This window comes from Electrophorus electricus, chromosome 9 (genome assembly GCF_041902795.1).
Source record: "Electrophorus electricus isolate QZ-2024a chromosome 9, ASM4190279v1, whole genome shotgun sequence".
In the NCBI taxonomy this organism is placed as follows: Eukaryota; Metazoa; Chordata; class Actinopteri; order Gymnotiformes; family Gymnotidae; genus Electrophorus; species Electrophorus electricus.
Window position 1 is genome coordinate 33,578,507 of NC_137505.1, and position 21,253 is coordinate 33,599,759.

A 21,253-nucleotide genomic window follows, 5' to 3' on the forward strand; every position below is an offset into this window, starting at 1 on the left:
TGATTCTGTGACCTCTTGGGCCTTGAAATGTGGTGCTTTGAACGATTTAAAGAGTGAAACGGTCTGAAGTGTGCCCACGTTTAAAGCAACCTTGCTGGGCATGACTGTGTGACCTCTTGTGCCTGGAAGTCTGGTTGTAGTATTATTTAAAGGGTCAAACTGCATGAAGTGTGCCCAGGCCCAGAGCTACTTTGCTGGGTATGACTGTGTGACCTCTTGTGCCTGGAAGTCTGGTTGTAGTATTATTTAAAGGGTCAAACTGCATGGTGTGCCCAGGCCCAGAGCTCCTTTGCTGGGCATGACTGTGTGAACTCTTGTGCATGGAAGTCTGGTTGTAGTATTATTTAAAGGGTCAAACTGCATGAAGTGTGCCCTGGCCCAGAGCTCCTTTGCTGGGCATGATTCTGTGACCTCTTGGGCCTTGAAATGTGGTGCTTTGAACGATTTAAAGAGTGAAACGGTCTGAAGTGTGCCCACGTTTAAAGCAACCTTGCTGGGCATGACTGCGTGACGTCTTGTGCCTGGAAGTCTGGTTGTAGTATTATTTAAAGGGTCAAACTGCATGAAGTGTGCCCAGGCCCAGAGCTACGTTGCTGGGCATGATTCTGTGACCTCTTGGGCCTTGAAATGTGGTGCTTTGAACGATTTAAAGAGTGAAACGGTCTGAAGTGTGCCCACGTTTAAAGCAACCTTGCTGGGCATGACTGCGTGACCTCTTGTGCCTGGAAGTCTGGTTGTAGTATTATTTAAAGGGTCAAACTGCATGAAGTGTGCCCAGGCTCCGAGCTACTTTGCTGGGCATGACTGCGTGACCTCTTGTGCCTGGAAGTCTGGTTGTAGTATTATTTAAAGGGTCAAACTGCATGAAGTGTGCCCAGGCCCAGAGCTACGTTGCTGGGCATGATTCTGTGACCTCTTGGGCCTTGAAATGTGGTGCTTTGAACGATTTAAAGAGTGAAACGGTCTGAAGTGTGCCCACGTTTAATGCAACCTTGCTGGGCATGACTGTGTGACCTCTTGTGCATGGAAGTCTGGTTGTAGTATTATTTAAAGGGTCAAACTGCATGAAGTGTGCCCAGGCCCAGAGCTACGTTGCTGGGCATGATTCTGTGACCTCTTGGGCCTTGAAATGTGGTGCTTTGAACGATTTAAAGAGTGAAACGGTCTGAAGTGTGCCCACGTTTAATGCAACCTTGCTGGGCATGACTGTGTGACCTCTTGTGCATGGAAGTCTGGTTGTAGTATTATTTAAAGGGTCAAATTGCATGAAGTGTGCCCAGGCCCAGAGCTACTTTGCTGGGCATGACTGCGTGACCTCTTGGGCCTTGAAATGTGGTGCTTTGAACGATTTAAAGAGTGAAACGGTCTGAAGTGTGCCCAGGCCCAGAGCTCCTTTGCTGGGCATGACTGTGTGAACTCTTGTGCATGGAAGTCTGGTTGTAGTATTATTTAAAGGGTCAAACTGCATGAAGTGTGCCCAGGCCCCGAGCTACTTTGCTGGGCATGACTGTGTGACCTCTTGTGCCTGGAAGTCTGGTTGTAGTATTATTTAAAGAGTCAAACTGCATGAAGTGTGCCCAGGCCCAAAGCTACTTTGCTGGGCATGACTGTGTGACCTCTTGTGCCTGGAAGTCTGGTTGTAGTATTATTTAAAGGGTCAAACTGCATGAAGTGTGCCCATGCCCAGAGCTACGTTGCTGGGCATGACTGCGTGACCTCTTGGGCCTTGAAATGTGGTGCTTTGAACGATTTAAAGAGTGAAACGGTCTGAAGTGTGCCCACGTTTAAAGCAACCTTGCTGGGCATGACTGTGTGACCTCTTGTGCCTGGAAGTCTGGTTGTAGTATTATTTAAAGGGTCAAACTGCATGAAGTGTGCCCAGGCCCAGAGCTCCTTTGCTGGGCATGATTCTGTGACCTCTTGGGCCTTGAAATGTGGTGCTTTGAACGATTTAAAGAATGAAACGGTCTGAAGTGTGCCCACGTTTAAAGCTACTTTGCTGGGCATGACTGTGTGACCTCTTGTGCCTGGAAGTCTGGTTGTAGTATTATTTAAAGGGTCAAACTGCATGAAGTGTGCCCAGGCCCAGAGCTACGTTGCTGGGCATGACTGCGTGACCTCTTGGGCCTTGAAATGTGGTGCTTTGAACGATTTAAAGAGTGAAACGGTCTGAAGTGTGCCCAGGCCCAGAGCTACTTTGCTGGGCATGACTGTGTGACCTCTTGTGCCTGGAAGTCTAGTTGTAGTATTATTTAAAGAGTCAAACTGCATGAAGTGTGCCCAGGTCCAGAGCTACTTTGCTGGGCATGACTGTCTGACCTCTTGGGCCTGGAAGTCTGGTTGTAGTATTATTTAAAGGGTCAAACTGCATGAAGTGTGCCCAGGCCCAGAGCTCCTTTGCTGGGCATGACTGTGTGACCTCTTGTGCCTGGAAGTCTGGTTGTAGTATTATTTAAAGGGTCAAACTGCATGAAGTGTGCCCAGGGCCCGAACTACTTTGCTGGGCATGACTGTGTGACCTCTTGTGCCTGGAAGTCTGGTTGTAGTATTATTTAAAGCGTCAAACTGCATGGTGTGCCCAGGCCCAGAGCTACTTTGCTGGGCATGACTGTGTGACCTCTTGTGCGTGGAAGTCTGGTTGTAGTATTATTTAAAGAGTCAAACTGCATGAAGTGTGCCCAGGCCCAGAGCTCCTTTGCTGGGCATGACTGTGTGAACTCTTGTGCATGGAAGTCTGGTTGTAGTATTATTTAAAGGGTCAAACTGCATGAAGTGTGCCCAGGCCCAGAGCTACGTTGCTGGGCATGATTCTGTGACCTCTTGGGCCTTGAAATGTGGTGCTTTGAACGATTTAAAGAATGAAACGGTCTGAAGTGTGCCCACGTTTAAAGCTACTTTGCTGGGCATGACTGTGTGACCTCTTGTGCCTGGAAGTCTGGTTGTAGTATTATTTAAAGGGTCAAACTGCATGAAGTGTGCCCAGGCCCAGAGCTACGTTGCTGGGCATGACTGCGTGACCTCTTGGGCCTTGAAATGTGGTGCTTTGAACGATTTAAAGAGTGAAACGGCCCAGGCCCCGAGCTACTTTGCTGGGCATGACTGTGTGACCTCTTGTGCCTGGAAGTCTGGTTGTAGTATTATTTAAAGGGTCAAACTGTGCCCTGTAAACCACACTGTGCCCTTCTGCGAAGAGCAAAGATGGTAAGGAAATCTCACAATTAATATCGTGATATGTCATCAGCTTGGCAAACGTCACATCCGGGTCAACCCAACACCATCTCAGCCTGCAGATGGCGTAAGTTTACACGACGGATTCTTTTATTCTCTTCAACGACAAAACTCAGGTCTATACACCAAAAATATGGCTGATTAAAATGCACGTAAATTAAATTTAGAGTCAATAAAATGCATATGAATTGACGTTTTGACTGATAAGTAGTTTTATTTGACTCAAGTTTAATCAACTTATCTTTCAACTTTATCCATTTTTATTACTTGCCTTATTTATCGTTTATTTGAAGTTTGCGGGCGCAACGTTCTGATTGACATTTTTGCCTCGAGAGGCGGAAGTAACGAAAATTGCTTGGGTTAAACCATGGATTGATTAATTAATGAATGTTATTGGATAAACAAGGCAACTAAAACAGTTACTAATGTTAAGTGATAAAAGAGTCCGGTAACACAAACGGCTTGAGTTAAACGTTAAATGACGTGACACAAAGTTATTCCAATTATTTAATTATATACCACTGTAGTATTTAGTTCACATGCATTTGTTGTTTACACCCTCATAGAAACTCCCTTGGTCATGAATGATCAAACTTGATATTTGATTTTTAAAAATATATCAAATCAAGACTGTTTTAATCCTATCACTTACATTTTCAATTCACAAGCATTTTTTCATGACCAGTTTATATTTTCATGGATTTTTATCAGCTTCGATTTCATCATTTAGAATTTGCTAGTTCCTCCACTCATGTGCCTGAAATGTTACTAAATTAGTAGATTCATTCCTGTTTGAGGAATTCTGGCTTGTGTTTATTGTCTGTGGGCAGAAAGGCTTTCCTAGATGCCAACTGGCAAAATGTTCCAAGATTTCTAAGAAATTATTAAACTTCCCTAAAAAAAAACACACACAAAAAAACCAAATAAGTAAGCTGAGAGAACTAAAACGAAAGCTATAAATACAACTTGACAGTTTTCAGCAGCAGGCGAATTTGTACGGTTACTGAGCTGCCGTCTAGCTAGCTAGCTAGCTACCGGAAGCACTTTTAACAGTGCAAAGTCAGTAGCTAGCTAGCTACTGTAGCTAGCTAGCTAGCTAGCTACTGACTTTGCACTGTTAAAAGTGCTTCCGGTAGCTAGCTAGGTAGCTTGGTAATGGCTTTGCACTGTTAACCGTGCAGCCGGTAACTAGCGGTATCTAGTGGTTTAAATGCTTGCGGTTTAAATGCTTGGTGGACATTTGATTGTATGGTTTACTGAGCTGAAGGCTAGCTAGCTACTTTACTGGGTATGATTCTGTGACCTCCTGGGCTTGGAGGTCTGTTTCTAGTTTTGGTTAAAGGGTCAAACTGCATGGTCTGCCCAGGCGCAGAGCTCCTTTGCTGGGCATGACTGTGTGACCTGGAAGTCTGGTTGTAGTATGATTTTAAAGGGTCAAATGGTCTCCATTGTGTGTCCAGGTTTAAAGCTACTTTGCTGCGCATGTGATTTGGACCCATCGGGTACGGAAGCCTTTCCGTCACGTGCTCGTTTTCCACGCCTTCAGCGCAGGTAGCCTGCGAATTTAAAACCGACGCGCATTTTATTCTTTTCCCCTTTTATCCTTTCATATCTCTCGGCTACCTTGGAGAAGAGACACGCACGCGGGCTCGTTGGAAAGCTCTGGATCTCAGGATTCAGCCGGTGCTAGCGCCATCCAGATCGGACCCGCCATTCTCACGCTACGATTTTTTAAACGTGGCGGGCGGCGGAGAAAAGTCGCGCGCCGGACGTCTTTGCGGCGTAATATCTCTGGGCTCCTTTGGAGTAGAAAGTCTGTTCATGGCTCTTTGGAAAGGGCTGCATCTCCCCTCTAATCGCCTTCGAGCGGCACGCGGATCGGACCCACCATTCTCACGCTACGATTTTTTTAAAGCCGCCAGGGACGGGCCGAAAGCGTGGCAGGTGGCGTTCGTTAGGGACAGTCATGGAGGTGATGCGCACCGAGTTGCAGGCCATTTGGACTTGGCCCGACCTAGATGTGAGTGTTCAAAGTCAGCGCGTTTGTTTAAACTTTCTCCTCCAATTCGTTGTAATTGCGTGTGTGCGCGTGAACACCAGGTTTGTGGAGGGGTGCGTCCCTGGACGGTACAAAGGGAGACGGTGTGTGGCCTGGCTGGGTGAGGTTGCAGTTTGCTGTGCATGAGAGATTGGCATGTGGTGCCCTGGAGGTGTGGTTGTTCCAGCAGGGGCAAGGTGGCGTAGTGTGGCTGGGTGACGGTGCGCTTCACTGGGCATGTGGTTGTGAGTTGCAGGCCCAATCCTTTGAATGACAGAAAGGATCTGATTTGTTTCCAGGTTTAAACGTACTTTGCTGGGTATGACTGTGACCTCTTGGGCCAGGAAGTCTGTTTCTAGTTTTATTTAAACGGTCAAACTGCGTGAAGTGTGCCCAGGCCCAGCTCCTTTGCTGGGCATGATTCTGTGACCTCTTGGGCCTTGAAATGTGGTGCTTTGAACGATTTAAAGAGTGAAACGGTCTGAAGTGTGCCCAGGCCCAGAGCTCCTTTGCTGGGCATGACTGTGTGAACTCTTGTGCATGGAAGTCTGGTTGTAGTATTATTTAAAGGGTCAAACTGCATGAAGTGTGCCCAGGCCCCGAGCTACTTTGCTGGGCATGACTGTGTGACCTCTTGTGCCTGGAAGTCTGGTTGTAGTATTATTTAAAGAGTCAAACTGCATGAAGTGTGCCCAGGCCCAGAGCTCCTTTGCTGGGCATGACTGTGTGAACTCTTGTGCATGGAAGTCTGGTTGTAGTATTATTTAAAGGGTCAAACTGCATGAAGTGTGCCCAGGCCCAGAGCTACGTTGCTGGGCATGATTCTGTGACCTCTTGGGCCTTGAAATGTGGTGCTTTGAACGATTTAAAGAGTGAAACGGTCTGAAGTGTGCCCACGTTTAAAGCAACCTTGCTGGGCATGACTGTGTGACCTCTTGTGCCTGGAAGTCTGGTTGTAGTATTATTTAAAGGGTCAAACTGCATGAAGTGTGCCCAGGCCCAGAGCTACTTTGCTGGGTATGACTGTGTGACCTCTTGTGCCTGGAAGTCTGGTTGTAGTATTATTTAAAGGGTCAAACTGCATGGTGTGCCCAGGCCCAGAGCTCCTTTGCTGGGCATGACTGTGTGAACTCTTGTGCATGGAAGTCTGGTTGTAGTATTATTTAAAGGGTCAAACTGCATGAAGTGTGCCCTGGCCCAGAGCTCCTTTGCTGGGCATGATTCTGTGACCTCTTGGGCCTTGAAATGTGGTGCTTTGAACGATTTAAAGAGTGAAACGGTCTGAAGTGTGCCCACGTTTAAAGCAACCTTGCTGGGCATGACTGCGTGACGTCTTGTGCCTGGAAGTCTGGTTGTAGTATTATTTAAAGGGTCAAACTGCATGAAGTGTGCCCAGGCCCAGAGCTACGTTGCTGGGCATGATTCTGTGACCTCTTGGGCCTTGAAATGTGGTGCTTTGAACGATTTAAAGAGTGAAACGGTCTGAAGTGTGCCCACGTTTAAAGCAACCTTGCTGGGCATGACTGCGTGACCTCTTGTGCCTGGAAGTCTGGTTGTAGTATTATTTAAAGGGTCAAACTGCATGAAGTGTGCCCAGGCTCCGAGCTACTTTGCTGGGCATGACTGCGTGACCTCTTGTGCCTGGAAGTCTGGTTGTAGTATTATTTAAAGGGTCAAACTGCATGAAGTGTGCCCAGGCCCAGAGCTACGTTGCTGGGCATGATTCTGTGACCTCTTGGGCCTTGAAATGTGGTGCTTTGAACGATTTAAAGAGTGAAACGGTCTGAAGTGTGCCCACGTTTAATGCAACCTTGCTGGGCATGACTGTGTGACCTCTTGTGCATGGAAGTCTGGTTGTAGTATTATTTAAAGGGTCAAACTGCATGAAGTGTGCCCAGGCCCAGAGCTACGTTGCTGGGCATGATTCTGTGACCTCTTGGGCCTTGAAATGTGGTGCTTTGAACGATTTAAAGAGTGAAACGGTCTGAAGTGTGCCCACGTTTAATGCAACCTTGCTGGGCATGACTGTGTGACCTCTTGTGCATGGAAGTCTGGTTGTAGTATTATTTAAAGGGTCAAATTGCATGAAGTGTGCCCAGGCCCAGAGCTACTTTGCTGGGCATGACTGCGTGACCTCTTGGGCCTTGAAATGTGGTGCTTTGAACGATTTAAAGAGTGAAACGGTCTGAAGTGTGCCCAGGCCCAGAGCTCCTTTGCTGGGCATGACTGTGTGAACTCTTGTGCATGGAAGTCTGGTTGTAGTATTATTTAAAGGGTCAAACTGCATGAAGTGTGCCCAGGCCCCGAGCTACTTTGCTGGGCATGACTGTGTGACCTCTTGTGCCTGGAAGTCTGGTTGTAGTATTATTTAAAGAGTCAAACTGCATGAAGTGTGCCCAGGCCCAAAGCTACTTTGCTGGGCATGACTGTGTGACCTCTTGTGCCTGGAAGTCTGGTTGTAGTATTATTTAAAGGGTCAAACTGCATGAAGTGTGCCCATGCCCAGAGCTACGTTGCTGGGCATGACTGCGTGACCTCTTGGGCCTTGAAATGTGGTGCTTTGAACGATTTAAAGAGTGAAACGGTCTGAAGTGTGCCCACGTTTAAAGCAACCTTGCTGGGCATGACTGTGTGACCTCTTGTGCCTGGAAGTCTGGTTGTAGTATTATTTAAAGGGTCAAACTGCATGAAGTGTGCCCAGGCCCAGAGCTCCTTTGCTGGGCATGATTCTGTGACCTCTTGGGCCTTGAAATGTGGTGCTTTGAACGATTTAAAGAATGAAACGGTCTGAAGTGTGCCCACGTTTAAAGCTACTTTGCTGGGCATGACTGTGTGACCTCTTGTGCCTGGAAGTCTGGTTGTAGTATTATTTAAAGGGTCAAACTGCATGAAGTGTGCCCAGGCCCAGAGCTACGTTGCTGGGCATGACTGCGTGACCTCTTGGGCCTTGAAATGTGGTGCTTTGAACGATTTAAAGAGTGAAACGGTCTGAAGTGTGCCCAGGCCCAGAGCTACTTTGCTGGGCATGACTGTGTGACCTCTTGTGCCTGGAAGTCTAGTTGTAGTATTATTTAAAGAGTCAAACTGCATGAAGTGTGCCCAGGTCCAGAGCTACTTTGCTGGGCATGACTGTCTGACCTCTTGGGCCTGGAAGTCTGGTTGTAGTATTATTTAAAGGGTCAAACTGCATGAAGTGTGCCCAGGCCCAGAGCTCCTTTGCTGGGCATGACTGTGTGACCTCTTGTGCCTGGAAGTCTGGTTGTAGTATTATTTAAAGGGTCAAACTGCATGAAGTGTGCCCAGGGCCCGAACTACTTTGCTGGGCATGACTGTGTGACCTCTTGTGCCTGGAAGTCTGGTTGTAGTATTATTTAAAGCGTCAAACTGCATGGTGTGCCCAGGCCCAGAGCTACTTTGCTGGGCATGACTGTGTGACCTCTTGTGCGTGGAAGTCTGGTTGTAGTATTATTTAAAGAGTCAAACTGCATGAAGTGTGCCCAGGCCCAGAGCTCCTTTGCTGGGCATGACTGTGTGAACTCTTGTGCATGGAAGTCTGGTTGTAGTATTATTTAAAGGGTCAAACTGCATGAAGTGTGCCCAGGCCCAGAGCTACGTTGCTGGGCATGATTCTGTGACCTCTTGGGCCTTGAAATGTGGTGCTTTGAACGATTTAAAGAATGAAACGGTCTGAAGTGTGCCCACGTTTAAAGCTACTTTGCTGGGCATGACTGTGTGACCTCTTGTGCCTGGAAGTCTGGTTGTAGTATTATTTAAAGGGTCAAACTGCATGAAGTGTGCCCAGGCCCAGAGCTACGTTGCTGGGCATGACTGCGTGACCTCTTGGGCCTTGAAATGTGGTGCTTTGAACGATTTAAAGAGTGAAACGGCCCAGGCCCCGAGCTACTTTGCTGGGCATGACTGTGTGACCTCTTGTGCCTGGAAGTCTGGTTGTAGTATTATTTAAAGGGTCAAACTGTGCCCTGTAAACCACACTGTGCCCTTCTGCGAAGAGCAAAGATGGTAAGGAAATCTCACAATTAATATCGTGATATGTCATCAGCTTGGCAAACGTCACATCCGGGTCAACCCAACACCATCTCAGCCTGCAGATGGCGTAAGTTTACACGACGGATTCTTTTATTCTCTTCAACGACAAAACTCAGGTCTATACACCAAAAATATGGCTGATTAAAATGCACGTAAATTAAATTTAGAGTCAATAAAATGCATATGAATTGACGTTTTGACTGATAAGTAGTTTTATTTGACTCAAGTTTAATCAACTTATCTTTCAACTTTATCCATTTTTATTACTTGCCTTATTTATCGTTTATTTGAAGTTTGCGGGCGCAACGTTCTGATTGACATTTTTGCCTCGAGAGGCGGAAGTAACGAAAATTGCTTGGGTTAAACCATGGATTGATTAATTAATGAATGTTATTGGATAAACAAGGCAACTAAAACAGTTACTAATGTTAAGTGATAAAAGAGTCCGGTAACACAAACGGCTTGAGTTAAACGTTAAATGACGTGACACAAAGTTATTCCAATTATTTAATTATATACCACTGTAGTATTTAGTTCACATGCATTTGTTGTTTACACCCTCATAGAAACTCCCTTGGTCATGAATGATCAAACTTGATATTTGATTTTTAAAAATATATCAAATCAAGACTGTTTTAATCCTATCACTTACATTTTCAATTCACAAGCATTTTTTCATGACCAGTTTATATTTTCATGGATTTTTATCAGCTTCGATTTCATCATTTAGAATTTGCTAGTTCCTCCACTCATGTGCCTGAAATGTTACTAAATTAGTAGATTCATTCCTGTTTGAGGAATTCTGGCTTGTGTTTATTGTCTGTGGGCAGAAAGGCTTTCCTAGATGCCAACTGGCAAAATGTTCCAAGATTTCTAAGAAATTATTAAACTTCCCTAAAAAAAAACACACACAAAAAAACCAAATAAGTAAGCTGAGAGAACTAAAACGAAAGCTATAAATACAACTTGACAGTTTTCAGCAGCAGGCGAATTTGTACGGTTACTGAGCTGCCGTCTAGCTAGCTAGCTAGCTACCGGAAGCACTTTTAACAGTGCAAAGTCAGTAGCTAGCTAGCTAGCTAGCTACAGTAGCTAGCTAGCTACTGACTTTGCACTGTTAAAAGTGCTTCCGGTAGCTAGCTAGGTAGCTTGGTAATGGCTTTGCACTGTTAACCGTGCAGCCGGTAACTAGCGGTATCTAGTGGTTTAAATGCTTGCGGTTTAAATGCTTGGTGGACATTTGATTGTATGGTTTACTGAGCTGAAGGCTAGCTAGCTACTTTACTGGGTATGATTCTGTGACCTCCTGGGCTTGGAGGTCTGTTTCTAGTTTTGGTTAAAGGGTCAAACTGCATGGTCTGCCCAGGCGCAGAGCTCCTTTGCTGGGCATGACTGTGTGACCTGGAAGTCTGGTTGTAGTATGATTTTAAAGGGTCAAATGGTCTCCATTGTGTGTCCAGGTTTAAAGCTACTTTGCTGCGCATGTGATTTGGACCCATCGGGTACGGAAGCCTTTCCGTCACGTGCTCGTTTTCCACGCCTTCAGCGCAGGTAGCCTGCGAATTTAAAACCGACGCGCATTTTATTCTTTTCCCCTTTTATCCTTTCATATCTCTCGGCTACCTTGGAGAAGAGACACGCACGCGGGCTCGTTGGAAAGCTCTGGATCTCAGGATTCAGCCGGTGCTAGCGCCATCCAGATCGGACCCGCCATTCTCACGCTACGATTTTTTAAACGTGGCGGGCGGCGGAGAAAAGTCGCGCGCCGGACGTCTTTGCGGCGTAATATCTCTGGGCTCCTTTGGAGTAGAAAGTCTGTTCATGGCTCTTTGGAAAGGGCTGCATCTCCCCTCTAATCGCCTTCGAGCGGCACGCGGATCGGACCCACCATTCTCACGCTACGATTTTTTTAAAGCCGCCAGGGACGGGCCGAAAGCGTGGCAGGTGGCGTTCGTTAGGGACAGTCATGGAGGTGATGCGCACCGAGTTGCAGGCCATTTGGACTTGGCCCGACCTAGATGTGAGTGTTCAAAGTCAGCGCGTTTGTTTAAACTTTCTCCTCCAATTCGTTGTAATTGCGTGTGTGCGCGTGAACACCAGGTTTGTGGAGGGGTGCGTCCCTGGACGGTACAAAGGGAGACGGTGTGTGGCCTGGCTGGGTGAGGTTGCAGTTTGCTGTGCATGAGAGATTGGCATGTGGTGCCCTGGAGGTGTGGTTGTTCCAGGAGGGGCAAGGTGGCGTAGTGTGGCTGGGTGACGGTGCGCTTCACTGGGCATGTGGTTGTGAGTTGCAGGCCCAATCCTTTGAATGACAGAAAGGATCTGATTTGTTTCCAGGTTTAAACGTACTTTGCTGGGTATGACTGTGACCTCTTGGGCCAGGAAGTCTGTTTCTAGTTTTATTTAAACGGTCAAACTGCGTGAAGTGTGCCCAGGCCCAGCTCCTTTGCTGGGCATGATTCTGTGACCTCTTGTGCCTTGAAATGTGGTGCATTGAACGATTTAAAGAATGAAACGGTCTGAAGTGTGCCCACGTTTAAAGCAACCTTGCTGGGCATGACTGTGTGACCTCTTGTGCCTGGAAGTCTGGTTGTAGTATTATTTAAAGGGTCAAACTGCATGAAGTGTGCACAGGCCCAGAGCTCCTTTGCTGGGCATGACTGTGTGAACTCTTGTGCATGGAAGTCTGGTTGTAGTATTATTTAAAGGGTCAAACTGCATGAAGTGGGCCCAGCCCCAAAGCTACTTTGCTGGGCATGATTCTGTGACCTCTTGGGCCTTGAAATGTGGTGCTTTGAACGATTTAAAGAGTGAAACGGTCTGAAGTGTGCCCACGTTTAAAGCAACCTTGCTGGGCATGACTGTGTGACCTCTTGGGCCAGGAAGTCTGTTTCTAGATTTATTTAAACGGTCAAACTGCGTGAAGTGTGTATAGGCCCAGAGTTACTTTTCTGGGCATGACTGTGTGACCTCTTGGGCCTGGAGGTCTGGTGTTTCCATTATATAAAAGGTGAAATGGCCTGAAGTGTACACAGGCCCAGAGCTACTTTGATGGGCATGATTTTGTGACCTCCTGGGCTTTGAGTTCTGTTTCTAGTTTTGGTTAAAGGGTCAAATTGCATGGTCTGCCCAGGCCCATAGCGACTTTGCTGGGCATGACTGTGTGACCTCTTGTGCCTGGAAGTCTGGTTGTAGTATTATTTAAAGGGTCAAACTGCATGAAGTGTGCCCAGGCCCAGAGCTACTTTGCTGGGCATGATTCTGTGACCTCTTGGGCCTTAAAATGTGGTGCTTTGAACGATTTAAAGAGTGAAACGGTCTGAAGTGTGCCCACGTTTAAAGCAACCTTGCTGGGCATGACTGTGTGACCTCTTGTGCCTGGAAGTCTGGTTGTAGTATTATTTAAAGGGTCAAACTGCATGAAGTGTGCCCAGGCTCCGAGCTACTTTGCTGGGCATGACTGCGTGACCTCTTGGGCCTTGAAATGTGGTGCTTTGAACGATTTAAAGAGTGAAACGGTCTGAAGTGTGCCCAGGCCCAGAGCTCCTTTGCTGGGCATGACTGTGTGAACTCTTGTGCATGGAAGTCTGGTTGTAGTATTATTTAAAGGGTCAAACTGCATGAAGTGTGCCCAGGCCCCGAGCTACTTTGCTGGGCATGACTGTGTGACCTCTTGTGCCTGGAAGTCTGGTTGTAGTATTATTTAAAGAGTCAAACTGCATGAAGTGTGCCCAGGCCCAGAGCTCCTTTGCTGGGCATGACTGTGTGAACTCTTGTGCATGGAAGTCTGGTTGTAGTATTATTTAAAGGGTCAAACTGCATGAAGTGTGCCCAGGCCCAGAGCTACGTTGCTGGGCATGATTCTGTGACCTCTTGGGCCTTGAAATGTGGTGCTTTGAACGATTTAAAGAGTGAAACGGTCTGAAGTGTGCCCAGGCTCCGAGCTACTTTGCTGGACATGACTGCGTGACGTCTTGTGCCTTGAAGTCTGGTTGTAGTATTATTTAAAGGGTCAAACTGCATGAAGTGTGCCCAGGCCCAGAGCTACGTTGCTGGGCATGACTGCGTGACCTCTTGTGCCTTGAAATGTGGTGCTTTGAACGATTTAAAGAATGAAACGGTCTGAAGTGTGCCCACGTTTAAAGCAACCTTGCTGGGCATGACTGTGTGACCTCTTGTGCCTGGAAGTCTGGTTGTAGTATTATTTAAAGGGTCAAACTGCATGAAGTGTGCCCAGGCCCAGAGCTCCTTTGCTGGGCATGATTCTGTGACCTCTTGGGCCTTGAAATGTGGTGCTTTGAACGATTTAAAGAATGAAACGGTCTGAAGTGTGCCCACGTTTAAAGCTACTTTGCTGGGCATGACTGTGTGACCTCTTGTGCCTGGAAGTCTGGTTGTAGTATTATTTAAAGGGTCAAACTGTGCCCTGTAAACCACACTGTGCCCTTCTGCGAAGAGCAAAGACGGTAAGGAAATCTCACAATTAATATCGTGATATGTCATCAGCTTGGCAAACGTCACATCCGGGTCAACCCAACACCATCTCAGCCTGCAGATGGCGTAAGTTTACACGACGGATTCTTTTATTCTCTTCAACGACAAAACTCAGGTCTATACACCAAAAATATGGCTGATTAAAATGCACGTAAATTAAATTTAGAGTCAATAAAATGCATATGAATTGACGTTTTGACTGATAAGTAGTTTTATTTGACTCAAGTTTAATCAACTTATCTTTCAACTTTATCCATTTTTATTACTTGCCTTATTTATCGTTTATTTGAAGTTTGCGGGCGCAACGTTCTGATTGACATTTTTGCCTCGAGAGGCGGAAGTAACGAAAATTGCTTGGGTTAAACCATGGATTGATTAATTAATGAATGTTATTGGATAAACAAGGCAACTAAAATAGTTACTAATGTTAAGTGATAAAAGAGTCCGGTAACACAAACGGCTTGAGTTAAACGTTAAATGACGTGACACAAAGTTATTCCAATTATTTAATTATATACCACTGTAGTATTTAGTTCACATGCATTTGTTGTTTACACCCTCATAGAAACTCCCTTGGTCATGAATGATCAAACTTGATATTTGATTTTTAAAAATATATCAAATCAAGACTGTTTTAATCCTATCACTTACATTTTCAATTCACAAGCATTTTTTCATGACCAGTTTATATTTTCATGGATTTTTATCAGCTTCGATTTCATCATTTAGAATTTGCTAGTTCCTCCACTCATGTGCCTGAAATGTTACTAAATTAGTAGATTCATTCCTGTTTGAGGAATTCTGGCTTGTGTTTATTGTCTGTGGGCAGAAAGGCTTTCCTAGATGCCAACTGGCAAAATGTTCCAAGATTTCTAAGAAATTATTAAACTTCCCTAAAAAAAAACACACACAAAAAAACCAAATAAGTAAGCTGAGAGAACTAAAACGAAAGCTATAAATACAACTTGACAGTTTTCAGCAGCAGGCGAATTTGTACGGTTACTGAGCTGCCGTCTAGCTAGCTAGCTAGCTACCGGAAGCACTTTTAACAGTGCAAAGTCAGTAGCTAGCTAGCTAGCTACTGACTTTGCACTGTTAAAAGTGCTTCCGGTAGCTAGCTAGGTAGCTTGGTAATGGCTTTGCACTGTTAACCGTGCAGCCGGTAACTAGCGGTATCTAGTGGTTTAAATGCTTGCGGTTTAAATGCTTGGTGGACATTTGATTGTATGGTTTACTGAGCTGAAGGCTAGCTAGCTACTTTACTGGGTATGATTCTGTGACCTCCTGGGCTTGGAGGTCTGTTTCTAGTTTTGGTTAAAGGGTCAAACTGCATGGTCTGCCCAGGCGCAGAGCTCCTTTGCTGGGCATGACTGTGTGACCTGGAAGTCTGGTTGTAGTATGATTTTAAAGGGTCAAATGGTCTCCATTGTGTGTCCAGGTTTAAAGCTACTTTGCTGCGCATGTGATTTGGACCCATCGGGTACGGAAGCCTTTCTGTCACGTGCTCGTTTTCCACGCCTTCAGCGCAGGTAGCCTGCGAATTTAAAACCGACGCGCATTTTATTCTTTTCCCCTTTTATCCTTTCATATCTCTCGGCTACCTTGGAGAAGAGACACGCACGCGGGCTCGTTGGAAAGCTCTGGATCTCAGGATTCAGCCGGTGCTAGCGCCATCCAGATCGGACCCGCCATTCTCACGCTACGATTTTTTAAACGTGGCGGGCGGCGGAGAAAAGTCGCGCGCCGGACGTCTTTGCGGCGTAATATCTCTGGGCTCCTTTGGAGTAGAAAGTCTGTTCATGGCTCTTTGGAAAGGACTGCATCTCCCCTCTAATCGCCTTCGAGCGGCACGCGGATCGGACCCACCATTCTCACGCTACGATTTTTTTAAAGCCGCCAGGGACGGGCCGAAAGCGTGGCAGGTGGCGTTCGTTAGGGACAGTCATGGAGGTGATGCGCACCGAGTTGCAGGCCATTTGGACTTGGCCCGACCTAGATGTGAGTGTTCAAAGTCAGCGCGTTTGTTTAAACTTTCTCCTCCAATTCGTTGTAATTGCGTGTGTGCGCGTGAACACTAGGTTTGTGGAGGGGTGCGTCCCTGGACGGTACAAAGGGAGACGGTGTGTGGCCTGGCTGGGTGAGGTTGCAGTTTGCTGTGCATGAGAGATTGGCATGTGGTGCCCTGGAGGTGTGGTTGTTCCAGGAGGGGCAAGGTGGCGTAGTGTGGCTGGGTGACGGTGCGCTTCACTGGGCATGTGGTTGTGAGTTGCAGGCCCAATCCTTTGAATGACAGAAAGGATCTGATTTGTTTCCAGGTTTAAACGTACTTTGCTGGGTATGACTGTGACCTCTTGGGCCAGGAAGTCTGTTTCTAGTTTTATTTAAACGGTCAAACTGCGTGAAGTGTGCCCAGGCCCAGCTCCTTTGCTGGGCATGATTCTGTGACCTCTTGGGCCTTGAAATGTGGTGCTTTGAACGATTTAAAGAGTGAAACGGTCTGAAGTGTGCCCAGGCCCAGAGCTCCTTTGCTGGGCATGACTGTGTGAACTCTTGTGCATGGAAGTCTGGTTGTAGTATTATTTAAAGGGTCAAACTGCATGAAGTGTGCCCAGGCCCCGAGCTACTTTGCTGGGCATGACTGTGTGACCTCTTGTGCCTGGAAGTCTGGTTGTAGTATTATTTAAAGAGTCAAACTGCATGAAGTGTGCCCAGGCCCAGAGCTCCTTTGCTGGGCATGACTGTGTGAACTCTTGTGCATGGAAGTCTGGTTGTAGTATTATTTAAAGGGTCAAACTGCATGAAGTGTGCCCAGGCCCAGAGCTACGTTGCTGGGCATGATTCTGTGACCTCTTGGGCCTTGAAATGTGGTGCTTTGAACGATTTAAAGAGTGAAACGGTCTGAAGTGTGCCCACGTTTAAAGCAACCTTGCTGGGCATGACTGTGTGACCTCTTGTGCCTGGAAGTCTGGTTGTAGTATTATTTAAAGGGTCAAACTGCATGAAGTGTGCCCAGGCCCAGAGCTACTTTGCTGGGTATGACTGTGTGACCTCTTGTGCCTGGAAGTCTGGTTGTAGTATTATTTAAAGGGTCAAACTGCATGGTGTGCCCAGGCCCAGAGCTCCTTTGCTGGGCATGACTGTGTGAACTCTTGTGCATGGAAGTCTGGTTGTAGTATTATTTAAAGGGTCAAACTGCATGAAGTGTGCCCTGGCCCAGAGCTCCTTTGCTGGGCATGATTCTGTGACCTCTTGGGCCTTGAAATGTGGTGCTTTGAACGATTTAAAGAGTGAAACGGTCTGAAGTGTGCCCACGTTTAAAGCAACCTTGCTGGGCATGACTGCGTGACGTCTTGTGCCTGGAAGTCTGGTTGTAGTATTATTTAAAGGGTCAAACTGCATGAAGTGTGCCCAGGCCCAGAGCTACGTTGCTGGGCATGATTCTGTGACCTCTTGGGCCTTGAAATGTGGTGCTTTGAACGATTTAAAGAGTGAAACGGTCTGAAGTGTGCCCACGTTTAAAGCAACCTTGCTGGGCATGACTGCGTGACCTCTTGTGCCTGGAAGTCTGGTTGTAGTATTATTTAAAGGGTCAAACTGCATGAAGTGTGCCCAGGCCCAGAGCTACGTTGCTGGGCATGATTCTGTGACCTCTTGGGCCTTGAAATGTGGTGCTTTGAACGATTTAAAGAGTGAAACGGTCTGAAGTGTGCCCACGTTTAATGCAACCTTGCTGGGCATGACTGTGTGACCTCTTGTGCATGGAAGTCTGGTTGTAGTATTATTTAAAGGGTCAAACTGCATGAAGTGTGCCCAGGCCCAGAGCTACGTTGCTGGGCATGATTCTGTGACCTCTTGGGCCTTGAAATGTGGTGCTTTGAACGATTTAAAGAGTGAAACGGTCTGAAGTGTGCCCACGTTTAATGCAACCTTGCTGGGCATGACTGTGTGACCTCTTGTGCATGGAAGTCTGGTTGTAGTATTATTTAAAGGGTCAAATTGCATGAAGTGTGCCCAGGCCCAGAGCTACTTTGCTGGGCATGACTGCGTGACCTCTTGGGCCTTGAAATGTGGTGCTTTGAACGATTTAAAGAGTGAAACGGTCTGAAGTGTGCCCAGGCCCAGAGCTCCTTTGCTGGGCATGACTGTGTGAACTCTTGTGCATGGAAGTCTGGTTGTAGTATTATTTAAAGGGTCAAACTGCATGAAGTGTGCCCAGGCCCCGAGCTACTTTGCTGGGCATGACTGTGTGACCTCTTGTGCCTGGAAGTCTGGTTGTAGTATTATTTAAAGAGTCAAACTGCATGAAGTGTGCCCAGGCCCAGAGCTCCTTTGCTGGGCATGACTGTGTGAACTCTTGTTCATGGAAGTCTGGTTGTAGTATTATTTAAAGGGTCAAACTGCATGAAGTGTGCCCAGGCCCAGAGCTACGTTGCTGGGCATGATTCTGTGACCTCTTGGGCCTTGAAATGTGGTGCTTTGAACGATTTAAAGAATGAAACGGTCTGAAGTGTGCCCACGTTTAAAGCTACTTTGCTGGGCATGACTGTGTGACCTCTTGTGCCTGGAAGTCTGGTTGTAGTATTATTTAAAGAGTCAAACTGCATGAAGTGTGCCCAGGCCCAAAGCTACTTTGCTGGGCATGACTGTGTGACCTCTTGTGCCTGGAAGTCTGGTTGTAGTATTATTTAAAGGGTCAAACTGCATGAAGTGTGCCCATGCCCAGAGCTACGTTGCTGGGCATGACTGCGTGACCTCTTGGGCCTTGAAATGTGGTGCTTTGAACGATTTAAAGAGTGAAACGGTCTGAAGTGTGCCCACGTTTAAAGCAACCTTGCTGGGCATGACTGTGTGACCTCTTGTGCCTGGAAGTCTGGTTGTAGTATTATTTAAAGGGTCAAACTGCATGGTGTGCCCAGGCCCAGAGCTCCTTTGCTGGGCATGATTCTGTGACCTCTTGGGCCTTGAAATGTGGTGCTTTGAACGATTTAAAGAATGAAACGGTCTGAAGTGTGCCCACGTTTAAAGCTACTTTGCTGGGCATGACTGTGTGACCTCTTGTGCCTGGAAGTCTGGTTGTAGTATTATTTAAAGGGTCAAACTGCATGAAGTGTGCCCAGGCCCAGAGCTCCTTTGCTGGGCATGACTGTGTGACCTCTTGTGCCTGGAAGTCTGGTTGTAGTATTATTTAAAGGGTCAAACTGCATGAAGTGTGCCCAGGGCCCGAACTACTTTGCTGGGCATGACTGTGTGACCTCTTGTGCCTGGAAGTCTGGTTGTAGTATTATTTAAAGCGTCAAACTGCATGGTGTGCCCAGGCCCAGAGCTACTTTGCTGGGCATGACTGTGTGACCTCTTGTGCGTGGAAGTCTGGTTGTAGTATTATTTAAAGAGTCAAACTGCATGAAGTGTGCCCAGGCCCAGAGCTCCTTTGCTGGGCATGACTGTGTGAACTCTTGTGCATGGAAGTCTGGTTGTAGTATTATTTAAAGGGTCAAACTGCATGAAGTGTGCCCAGGCCCAGAGCTACGTTGCTGGGCATGATTCTGTGACCTCTTGGGCCTTGAAATGTGGTGCTTTGAACGATTTAAAGAATGAAACGGTCTGAAGTGTGCCCACGTTTAAAGCTACTTTGCTGGGCATGACTGTGTGACCTCTTGTGCCTGGAAGTCTGGTTGTAGTATTATTTAAAGGGTCAAACTGCATGAAGTGTGCCCAGGCCCAGAGCTACGTTGCTGGGCATGACTGCGTGACCTCTTGGGCCTTGAAATGTGGTGCTTTGAACGATTTAAAGAGTGAAACGGCCCAGGCCCCGAGCTACTTTGCTGGGCATGACTGTGTGACCTCTTGTGCCTGGAAGTCTGGTTGTAGTATTATTTAAAGGGTCAAACTGTGCCCTGTAAACCACACTGTGCCCTTCTGCGAAGAGCAAAGATGGTAAGGAAATCTCACAATTAATATCGTGATATGTCATCAGCTTGGCAAACGTCACATCCGGGTCAACCCAACACCATCTCAGCCTGCAGATGGCGTAAGTTTACACGACGGATTCTTTTATTCTCTTCAACGACAAAACTCAGGTCTATACACCAAAAATATGGCTGATTAAAATGCACGTAAATTAAATTTAGAGTCAATAAAATGCATATGAATTGACGTTTTGACTGATAAGTAGTTTTATTTGACTCAAGTTTAATCAACTTATCTTTCAACTTTATCCATTTTTATTACTTGCCTTATTTATCGTTTATTTGAAGTTTGCGGGCGCAACGTTCTGATTGACATTTTTGCCTCGAGAGGCGGAAGTAACGAAAATTGCTTGGGTTAAACCATGGATTGATTAATTAATGAATGTTATTGGATAAACAAGGCAACTAAAACAGTTACTAATGTTAAGTGATAAAAGAGTCCGGTAACACAAACGGCTTGAGTTAAACGTTAAATGACGTGACACAAAGTTATTCCAATTATTTAATTATATACCACTGTAGTATTTAGTTCACATGCATTTGTTGTTTACACCCTCATAGAAACTCCCTTGGTCATGAATGATCAAACTTGATATTTGATTTTTAAAAATATATCAAATCAAGACTGTTTTAATCCTATCACTTACATTTTCAATTCACAAGCATTTTTTCATGACCAGTTTATATTTTCATGGATTTTTATCAGCTTCGATTTCATCATTTAGAATTTGCTAGTTCCTCCACTCATGTGCCTGAAATGTTACTAAATTAGTAGATTCATTCCTGTTTGAGGAATTCTGGCTTGTGTTTATTGTCTGTGGGCAGAAAGGCTTTCCTAGATGCCAACTGGCAAAATGTTCCAAGATTTCTAAGAAATTATTAAACTTCCCTAAAAAAAAACACACACAAAAAAACCAAATAAGTAAGCTGAGAGAACTAAAACGAAAGCTATAAATACAACTTGACAGTTTTCAGCAGCAGGCGAATTTGTACGGTTACTGAGCTGCCGTCTAGCTAGCTAGCTAGCTACCGGAAGCACTTTTAACAGTGCAAAGTCAGTAGCTAGCTAGCTACTGTAGCTAGCTAGCTAGCTAGCTACTGACTTTGCACTGTTAAAAGTGCTTCCGGTAGCTAGCTAGGTAGCTTGGTAATGGCTTTGCACTGTTAACCGTGCAGCCGGTAACTAGCGGTATCTAGTGGTTTAAATGCTTGCGGTTTAAATGCTTGGTGGACATTTGATTGTATGGTTTACTGAGCTGAAGGCTAGCTAGCTACTTTACTGGGTATGATTCTGTGACCTCCTGGGCTTGGAGGTCTGTTTCTAGTTTTGGTTAAAGGGTCAAACTGCATGGTCTGCCCAGGCGCAGAGCTCCTTTGCTGGGCATGACTGTGTGACCTGGAAGTCTGGTTGTAGTATGATTTTAAAGGGTCAAATGGTCTCCATTGTGTGTCCAGGTTTAAAGCTACTTTGCTGCGCATG